The following is a 10,295-nucleotide window of genomic DNA, read 5'->3' on the forward strand; positions in this document are numbered from 1 at the left end:
GGCACGTTCAAACCCCATCTCTCAGCCTAACTTTCCTTACAAGACTGTTGCAAGGATAAAACAAATTGGGCAAAGCCACTTAACAGAACCAGAGCTTCTGGAAGGTAGATATGACATTGGTCTAAGAAATACATTCTGAACAAGCAACCCCACTCCGTTTATACAAGCAAACACACCATGATTGCCTATATAAAAGATCAGAACATAGAATATGCCAAAATATTTCACTCTACCTCCAATGCCACTTTCACTTGATATTAAAAGATAATACTTGTTCTGAGTCTCTAAATCAATTAAGTTCTGTTGGCAGTAGGTGGTTCCATCAATTCGCCCTAGGCCTGCTCTTGCGCTAACAACGCTGCTCTCTTGCCAACCTAAATTTCCAAGCTTGTCAAATACAACACACAGCACCAAATTCTCTTTCACGCCTACTCTTCATGTGGACAATATGAGCTGGGCAGTGCTCATTTTCAATTACATCAGACAGTTCCCTACTTAAGGGAAGGTGGAGAAGAGATCTTTAAGCCAGAATTCTGCAACCTAGAAATGTGCTGGATTTTGATTCCCAGCAGGCCATGAGAAATGAACATCCAACACATCTGGAAGGCAGTAACTCATAGGAAGCAACTATGAGCCATTTTTATATTTTTGCATTCATATATATTGTTAAAGTTGCTATGAATTCATCCACTATGACCGAAGCCACACTTACAAATTTAGTGTAGTGTGATTATTTGATATCATAAGCTTCTAATACCCCTCTAATACTTGCCCACACAAAGGGGGAACAGAAAGTTAAAAAATCTGTGTCCGATACTGGCCATTATAAAGTACATAATAATACATCAAATATTGTCCACAGCTCCATATTGACATCATCATCTGATACAGCTGAAATTATCTTTTCTTGATCCCTTATACTATAGTTCCTCCTTCCCCAATCTGGTTCTCCTGATATATGTCAGATTTCAATTCCTAGAATCCCTAACCATCACAAGAATCTAGTTTTTCCAGAGGCCACAAGGTTGGGCATCCTGCTGTAACTGTATAATAGAGAACAACTCTGTCCTAGGTTGTTACAGATTCTCAGGTCTGGAAGCTTTATCACGTGTGTAAGTACATGCATAACTTTGTATTTGATGATGACTGGATCTGTGGACTGGCTACAGAAAAACAGCCATTGCCAGAAGAGGACAATGCTGCAATATAAATTGTAGACCAGCAATATCTGCAAGACCGTCCATTAATAACTGTAAGACCGTCCATAGAATTTGGGCTTGTGGTGCTCTTCTCAATACACAGTATGGACACAGTCAAGGCTAATCACTGAACTTTAATTACTCAATTATTTATATCTTTTTAGATTAAAAAGCCTGCAAGCAATATAGGTAAAGCCTCTACTGAGTTTATCTCCTAATGAATACATGGATACAGCCATACTGTTTTCTTGACAATAAAAATGCAATTTGCTACTATCTTCTTTTAGAATGGTTTTTTTTCAATCTCCCAGCCTAATCTACACCTCTGCCTCCCATCCAAGTACTAACCAGGTCCACCCCTGCTTAGCTATATGACATCAGCTAAGGCTGACAAATAACCATAAATAAATAAAGATCAATAAAAAAAACTTCTACAATTCTTTGAACAGGACAGTTGGGAAGAATGGCCTGGGAAGGGGAAATGAGTCCAGCTGAGCAAGTTTCTCTGCTGTAGAAGTCGTAGGCTACTTTTTTTCAATCAGGCAGTAAGAGAAAAAAATATTCCAAGTCTGGAAATAAAAGAACTGTCCAAGGGATTTCTTTTACATCAGCACTGTCAAAATGAACAAAATCTTGGTGTAAGAACAGAAGCTCAATTGACATCTACTCAACAGCAAAATAAGGGTCTTTGCTTTGTGTAACTCAGAGAATTATTAAATATGAAAGATAGTTTTATGGAAGATCAGGTATTAAGTTGGAACTAGGAGACCCAGGTTCAAGTCCACATTTAGTTCACATGTGACAATGTCGCTAAGCCACACTTTTTAACTGTGATCTTCTGACTAGTCATAATTGGTTACATTTATACACTGTGCAAAGCCAAAACCAAAGAAACCACATCTCACAAAACTGTTGTTGTGGGGAATTACATTAGAAGAGGCAGCTATCCTGAACTTCTGGGAGGAAAGGCAGGCTGTTTATCTAATGAATAAATGAAATATGACCAAATAAGATAAACCTAATAGCTGTAGGTTGGTGCAGCTTTAACAGGCTCATCCAATACTATATTTTTGTCATTTCTTTAGAGCCAATTTGCACTGGTTACAAACCACAGGTTACAATTTTAATGGTGCAGTCACAAGATAGCAAAAGGAGAATTATTCAAAATAACTCCTACAATTTTAGCCCTCTCTTAAAAGACAAGACTCCTGCATCTATTCATTTACAAAAATTTGTATGTCATTTCATAGACAGTACAGTTGATTTGTTTCCAAAGTATTTTGCCAATTACATAGTAGGAGCAATATCAGAAAAGCTGCTTTCTATGCACAATGAATCATATCTTTCCATCCACCTTCTTGCATTAACAGATGTAGATTTTTTTTAAATCAGCAAAACTTAGCAGTTTATGAGATGGTTTCCATTTGTCAAAGTTGGTCTTACTTTCAACACACATTAACATTTAGATATTCCAGTCATTTGAGGAACAATTCAATAAAATAACCAGAAAGGAGATGCAACCTAAGGAGAAAAACACCCCCTTCTCCTCAAAATGAATAAAGCCTACTTTTTTTTAGAAAAAGTGAATAAGGACACAATCACCAATTGTCCTCTGGTCCTCTATGGATGGATGTGTTCCAACTTCAGCAGTTGCCATCAGAAGTTCTGTATTGTGAACAGCTCTTCCAAACAAGCCCCCTTTTAGGCTCGTTGTCACTTTGAGTCACTCTATTTGCCAACCATGAAATGCAAAATGAAAGGATGGTTGAAAGCAATGGAATTGTGTCCTCAACACAGCAATCTTCAAGAAACAGCTTTATAGAAACTTACGAGCATCTCCACTGGCATTTAATAGCAAAGGAAAAAGCGGGGATAACTTCTCATACCTTGGTAACTTTGGAATCAAAGAAAATGGCTAGATTCACACATTATTCCGAGGCCCAGTGTGGCTTCCTGGGTTTTGTGAACCCAGCCATTGTGGCTTATTCAACAAACTAAAGCTTAGCTCTACACAGCTCTACACTCCCTTAGACTATAGGGAGCCACTTTATAGCTCCTTGTAAACATTAGGCGTAGCATGGGAATGTGACAAAGTGTTCTGAAAAGATATATGCATATCATACAGAACATGATGAAATAGGTTATGACTCCTGTTTGAATGCTCACAAGCCAGGACTGCTCCTCTGTAAGGGAAGAAATGGGAACTCCCCAGGACTAGAGAAGTACCACTGAATAAAATTAAAGTGTCTCTTCCTTCCCGAAGGAAGTCACCAAAGTCTTGATGAAGTTCGGACCTCTTTCAAAGCCTAAATCAGCACAAACTTCTCATGCAATCATTGCTGGTTTATAACTGATACCACCAATTTGCAGATGCCCGAATTTCTTACTTTAAGATTTCTAGTGATGAAGCCATAGAAGGAGAGATGGGGGATTCTTCCACCTTACCAGCACAATCCGGCAGGCAACTTTGCAGGCTAAAGCTTACAGATAATTTTTCATCCTTACAGCTATTTCCTGCGTTTCAATAAGCAGAATCAATTAAGAACTGGCAAACAGCGGTAAAAGCAGCCCCCGGAAAAAAGGTTCGCGTATATTCATTAAAATGGCAGGAATTTAGACCCGGGATGCGTAAACCACCCGTCAGGCTGAGCAGACCCCTTCGCTGGAATGGGCTGCCCCAGCAATTACATCAAACGCCCGAGGCTCCTGGCCCACCCCGAAATGCCGAATCCCCCCGGAGCCCTCACAGCTTCCCCAGAAATTATGACTCACGTGGAAGCGGCGGAGCTGTCAACCTCCCCAGCGCCGGGAGCGGTCGGGCGGGAGGCGAGACCCGAGGGCTGCCCTGAGCCTCCCGGGAGCGGGTCGGGGGGGGGGGAGGCGCTCTCCTGCCCCTTCCCCGCGGGGAAACCCGCGACCTCCCGGCCGCCTTCCTGCCGAGGAACTCTCCCCGCGCCCGCTGAGCGAGCGGCAGGATCCAGAGGTTGCCTCGAAGGCTGCACAACAAAAGGGCGAGCGCGCGCCTTCAGAGCGGAGGCGCTCGCGGACGGCTGCTTCACCTACGGGGACGTCGCCCCCTTCTGTTCGAGGGGAAGGGCCCCCGCAAAGGGAAGAAGCCCCCTCCCTTCGCGCTCCCGGCGCCGTGGCCCCCCCATCAAACGTGCGGGGTACCCCGCTCGCTGCCCGGCCCCTCAGCTCGCCTTTCCTCCGCCACCCAGCGCCTTCCGGGCGTGTTGGACCGCAATTCCCACCGTTCCTTTCCACGGGCCGGGGATAATGGAAGTTGTAGTCCAAGCCACCGAAGCTAGGGCAAGGAGCACCTCCCAGCTCTTATTCCCGGTTAGGCAAATCCGCCTCACTGCCGCCTCGTTGCACGAGCGCACCGGCTCGGGCATCTTGCTCCCCTTTCTGCCCTCCGCTCCAGCCACCTTCAGGCTTTCCCGAGGGCGGGCGAGACAATGCGGCCATTCATAGCCTCGCTCGCTCGCTCTTTCTCGGGCCGCCAAGCCTGCCCCCCCCCCCCAGACACCCAACTACAAAAGGGGAAAAAGCAAGGCAGGCGGGGGGGGGGAGTTACGGGAATCCGAGGCTCAGCGAAAATCCTCAGCGGGGGAGAGCAGCTCGTCCAAAAGTTCGCGCAAACCCCACTCACCCCATAGACGACTGCTGCACCCAGCTGCTAGTTGATGCCGGTTCCGGCTGCAGCGCCGCGAGCGGCGCTTTCGGACGCAGGAGGCGGATTTGCCGCTTGCAAAAGGTAGGAAAGACGTTGCTTTGCTGCTGCTGCTGCTGCTCGCTCGTTTGCTCGTTCAGTCCGAGCCGCGCGCGCGCCCGCCCATTCGCCGAAGCTCGAGAATTACTCCTCGGCGTTCTAAATGCCCCGGAGTGGGCGGGGAATGGCGTCACGGCGGAACCACGTGAGCACGGCGAAAGGAGCCGCCACCGCTGCTCCGCCTTGGGGGAACCGCGTGGCGCCGGACCTGGGGCGCTCGCCCAACAGGCTGGAGGTCGGTCACGTGGCCCTCGGCCTCGCGTTCTCTCCCTCTCCCTCTCCTTCCCTTCCCTGAACTTCGCGGCCGACTGGCAGTCGGGATTGCCCTTTAGCGCCCCCAGCGGCGGTGGCGGCAGCTCAGGTCTGGGAATTCGCTCTTGCTGGTGGGGCGGACCGTTCGCCCGCATCCCTCTGCTCGGGCGCGCTCCCTTGGAGATCAGTCGATCGAAATGCCCAGGAGCGCCTGGGTTGGCGTCTCCTGACAAGCCAGCGAAGCAGGTCATCGTGCACCGAGTTCGCTTTCAATCCATTTGCCTAATCCGATGCTGGTCAGATGATTGATTGTTAGTGGCCATCAAGTCATCCTCGCCTGCTGGTGACCCCATAGATAGATTTTCTCCGTGACGATCGTTCCCTAACCTGTTCTTTCAAGTCTCCCAATGGTGCACTCGTCGCCATTGCAACTGAGTCCATCCCCCTTGCTGCCGGTCGTCCTCTTCTTCTCTTTCCTTCCACCTTTCCCAGCATCAGAGCCTTCTCCAGAGAGCTGGGTTTTCACATCATGTGTCCGAAGTAGGATGATTTGAGCCTAGTCATTTGTGCCTGGAGTGAGAACTCTGGGCTGATTTGTTCGATGATCCGTTGGATTGTTTTCTTGGCTGACCACGATGTTCTCAGGAATCTTCTCCAACACCAAAATTCAAAAGCATCAATACTTTTCCTGTCCTGCTTCTTTAAAGTCCAACTTTTGCTTCCGTAGCATGTCACAGGAAACACCATGGCTCGCGTGATTCTGATGTTTGTAGGTACAGACCCATCCCAGCATCTGAATATCTTTTCCAGAGCCTTCATGGCTCCCCGTGCTAGTCTGTGGTGTATTTCTTGTCCGTTTGTTCCTTTATTGTTGAGGGTTGATCCTAAAAGTCAGAAGGTATCCACCACTTCAATATCTTCATCATCAGTTCTAAGGCTGGTTGTTCTTCCTGTTCAGATGTGTTGGAATTAATTCCCAGTCAGGCTTCTGCCTAATTTCTGTTCTGAGTCTACCCTGGTGGATAGATTTCACTTCTAATGAACTGGGAGTGAATGCATCAGACAGCTAGTTCAGGATGTCATAAGGCGCTGCACCAGAATCCTGGAGATCCAGATTCAAGTCCACCTTCGGTCATGAAAACTCCCCAGATGAGTTTGGGCCAAGCCCATATTAGCCCTTCCTACCTCACAGGGTTGTTGTGAGGATAACATTGAATAGGGAGTGCCATGCACTCCAATCTCCTACTCTGAAGGAAAGCTGGGATTGAAACCTAATGAACAAATAAACCAGAATATTAAATGGCTGCAGATAAACTACAGTTTCTTTGGTAGTACTTCCTATTTAAATCACTAGGGGTTAATTCTAAACAAACATACGTAAGACCAGGCTGCAAGAATAGCAAAAGCGGCTGATGCCATGGAAGACTTTGAAATAAGAGTTCTTTGGAATTGTATGGGATGACCCACAAGTGCTGATTCATCTGCAAAATGTATTTTAAATCTGATTTATACCCTGGCTGGGAATTACAGAGGGTTGTAGATGGCTGATGGATTTAGATCAGTGTTTTTCAAACTTGGCAACTTTAAGGTGTGTGGACTTCAACTCCCAGAATTCCCCAGCCAGCATGTATTCAGATTAGCATGCTTGGGTAAACCCATTTGGCTGGATTCAAACATTGTACTAAGCTTCATGTGAACTTTAGTCATGGTTAAGTCACAAGAAAGCCCAAGAACAATTCAGGTAAGCAGCTTCTATGAACCCAGCCGATTTCTTTTTCAAGACTGTTGGGTAACAATTGTCAGCTACATGGTTTTTAGGGTTTGTTTTTAGATTTATAGTGTTGGTATCTTTTCATTCCTGGTTGTTTTGATTGTGGTGATACGCTGCTACAAATGCTTCATTGGCAGAAAATGCAGCTTATAAGCGTTTGAAAGAAATAGGTATTTTATAGGCATTGGGCTGCATGGCCCAAATCTCTTTGAAATCAATGTGTGGATTTGGTCAGGATAAACTGTATGGAATTGTTTTTAGAATGTTTAGGGTCAATACAATGTTTCATTACATTGTCCTGCACACAATAGCTTCTACATTATTCTATCCAGCCATTTAATTTAACATTTTCATATATGCTGATGGATATTCATTTTGTCATAGATAAGACTAAACCCTGCTACTCCTGATAAAGTAATGATTTTCTACTTTGTTTTTTGAGCAGGTGTAATTTATCAGACATCTTCTCAAATAGTTCAGTCCACCAAATCTTCTTAAATCATCATTTTCAAATGAAAAGATTATCCAGATACTTAAAAAAGAAACTATAGATTTCATTTTACTAGCCCAGTTCCTGTTCAGAGAAGATCAGAAAGAGGCTGGCCATCATAGACTAACTACATAGGCTACCAGAGATTAACATGACTTTGTTCCTACTTGGTTGGAAAAGATGCACTTGGTTGAATTTTTTTTCTTTCATTCCTCTTCTCTCAAGAAAGATTCCTAAGCTTGGTTCACACACTACTGAACCATCAATTAGCCAGCCACATCTTAGTTGATTTTCCTCATGAACAGGGGATTAAGAGGCCAAATGGGTATTTGTAAGGCTTAATAGCACTACCCCCAACACCTGCTAAAAATTTGGTCTCTCCCAATCTGATGACATCATGGCTAAGCCTTCTGTACATCTTCAGAGACCACATGGAAGGAGAAAGGGTGGGGCCCACCACAAGAAAGCTGCCCGTTCTTTTATATAGGCAGCAGCTGAGTCCACTCTGTTCCTTCAAGACAGAAATTCAAACCTGATGTGGAAAATCAGATGCAAATAGAGGAATGAGATTTAAGTGCAAACTTCCTCACGCAGGAAACAAAAATCAAATGCCCAGATAGCTGAATAGGTAATAATTCTTGTGAAAGAGGGTTTGGAATAGTGATTGCAGACTGAATATGAACCAAAAGAGTGATGTGGCTGCAAAGGTGGCAAATGCCATCTTAGAATGCATTAATTAAAAAAAAATTAAAGGTCATGGAAAATAGCTTATTTTATGCTGGTTGGATCCTATCTTGAATACTAGGTCTAGGTCTGGGAACCACACCACACTTTAATAAGAATCCAGTGGAATAGGAATGGGTTCAGAGAAGGGTAGCAAAGATAATCAGGGGATTAGAAACAAAGGCTTGTGAAAGACTGAAGGAGGGGGATCTGTTTAATCTTGAGAAAGGCAGCTGAGGGGGCATATAATCACACTCTTTAGATACCTGAACAAATGTCATACAGAAGCAGGTCAGGACCTGATATCCCTTATTCTAGAGGGCAGGATATAAAATAATGGGATTTAATTCTTACCATTCCTCTGTTCCCAGATCTACCAGAAATGTTGTCTGACACTGGATACATATGTATACAACAACCTTCTTTCAACCGGATTCCCTCCTGACATGTTGGACTTCAGTCCGCATAATCCCTATCCACTGTGGCCTCTGGAGGGTGGTCCCATACAGACATATTGCATGTTCCTCCTCCTTTCAGAAACCACAACCCTGACAAGCCTTCCTTTATCTTTAATATTGACTTGGAAGCCCTAAGCTTGTCAGCACTCTGCTTCACAAGCCTTGATGCTTCTCCTCTGAGACTTGACCATTTATTCCTCTAGTCTGCTTTCGGTCTAATCAGAGGAAGTGAGAACTTCCTCCAGGCACCCATGTGGCAATTAGAAAAACCACAGCCATCAACTGCAACCACATTCTGGTACTAAGGGACTTCATTTACCTACATACACAATTTCAGTATTGCACAGCAACCTTTTTTTCAAGATCACAGGGATGTAGTCTGCTAATTGCAGTCTGTCATTTTCTTCATTTCAGATGGGTGTAGGGTGTTCTTTAAAAAAAAAAAATCAACTCATTTAATAGTTACTCTGATGCCTCAGCAGTATTAATCCCCATTATATTATTTTCTATGCACCAACTCATACACAATTGGCCAAGAAACAAATCTACAGGGTGTGGCTGGTGTAATATTAAACAGATTAAGGCAGTCATTACAGGCTGCAGATGTTAGAAGGTTTTGGAGGAAAGAACTACTGGACATGGCATATATCCTGTCCTATACTTCCTAACTTAGCTGTTGCCTTCATATGGGGACAGCACCAGAACTGGGGGAAAAATCATTAGTAAAGTTGTGTGCATGAAATGAGTGTTGTCATCTTATTCTTTGCCTTAAATCAAGATATCTCAAACCAACCCAGGACTATCGCTTCTTTGCCCCATGGTTTAAGACCAACATCCCCACTTGTCTGCTCTGAGAATAAGGATAATGGGCAAGAAGTCTAATTATGAATCTTTCACATCTTGTCTAATACTGTCTCCAGTCTGATCACGTTCAATGGGATTGAGTACGATGGCATTGCTATGGGTTTACCCAACGGTAAGTGTCCACTGATAGAATGGTTTCCTCCTTATCCTGTTCCAAAAGCCTTCTGTTATTCTGCATATACCACTCTAGCTCCTTTAATCTATCAATCCATGCCTAGCATCAGTTGTCCAGCTCATTTCAATGTCCATAACCATCCACATTGCTATTGTTGTTCAGACACTTCACCAGGTTTGCCCATCATTAACTGCTACTTCTCTGAGCACCCACTTGCGCCATCAGTAATTATATCTAACCACCTTGCCTTCTGTTGGCCTCTTTTTCAGTTGCCTTGATTTTTTTCCAAACACCAGTGACTCTTGCCTTCACATTATATGTCCAAAATATTTTAACTTTCAGTTTCATTATTAACACTTCCAGTGATTGTCTGGTTTTACTTCCTCTAGTATTAAATTAACTGTTCTTGCAATCCAAGATATTCTCAGCAAGTTTCTCCAGCACCACAATTGAAAGGCCTCAGTTTTTCTTAATTTAGGCTTTCTGATGATGCAGCTTTCATAGCCAAATAACTGGGGAATACATACAGTACCTTTGTTGTTAGTCACCTAAGCTTTCTTGCAGCCAGTTAAATCCTACCATCCTATGATGCTTAGCCTGGATACTAAGGTCCAGCAAGGTCCAACTTCAACTGGAAGGTATAACCTCTTG

The 10,295-nt window shown here is 44.2% G+C and overlaps 1 protein-coding gene across 3 annotated transcripts in view; it reads right to left on the reverse strand.

The window, feature by feature from the left end:
* Positions 1-5,185, reverse strand: part of RAI14 (retinoic acid induced 14) — a 98,077-nt gene extending 92,892 nt beyond the window's left edge. Inside the window, exon 1 of one of the 3 annotated variants that reach the window (XM_088152980.1) lies at positions 4,852-5,185. The gene's annotated coding sequence lies outside the window, so the exon portion shown is untranslated. Of the gene's footprint in view, positions 1-3,971; positions 4,237-4,851 lie in introns of those variants that run through there. The other 2 variants (XM_088152981.1, XM_007432452.4) reach the window with 2 other exon arrangements.
* Between the last annotated feature and the right edge of the window lie 5,110 nt (positions 5,186-10,295).

Source organism: Python bivittatus, unplaced genomic scaffold (assembly GCF_059951505.1).
Source record: "Python bivittatus isolate LINGU-HERP-01145 unplaced genomic scaffold, Pbiv_v1 ctg000570_np1212, whole genome shotgun sequence".
In the NCBI taxonomy this organism is placed as follows: domain Eukaryota; kingdom Metazoa; phylum Chordata; class Lepidosauria; order Squamata; family Pythonidae; genus Python; species Python bivittatus.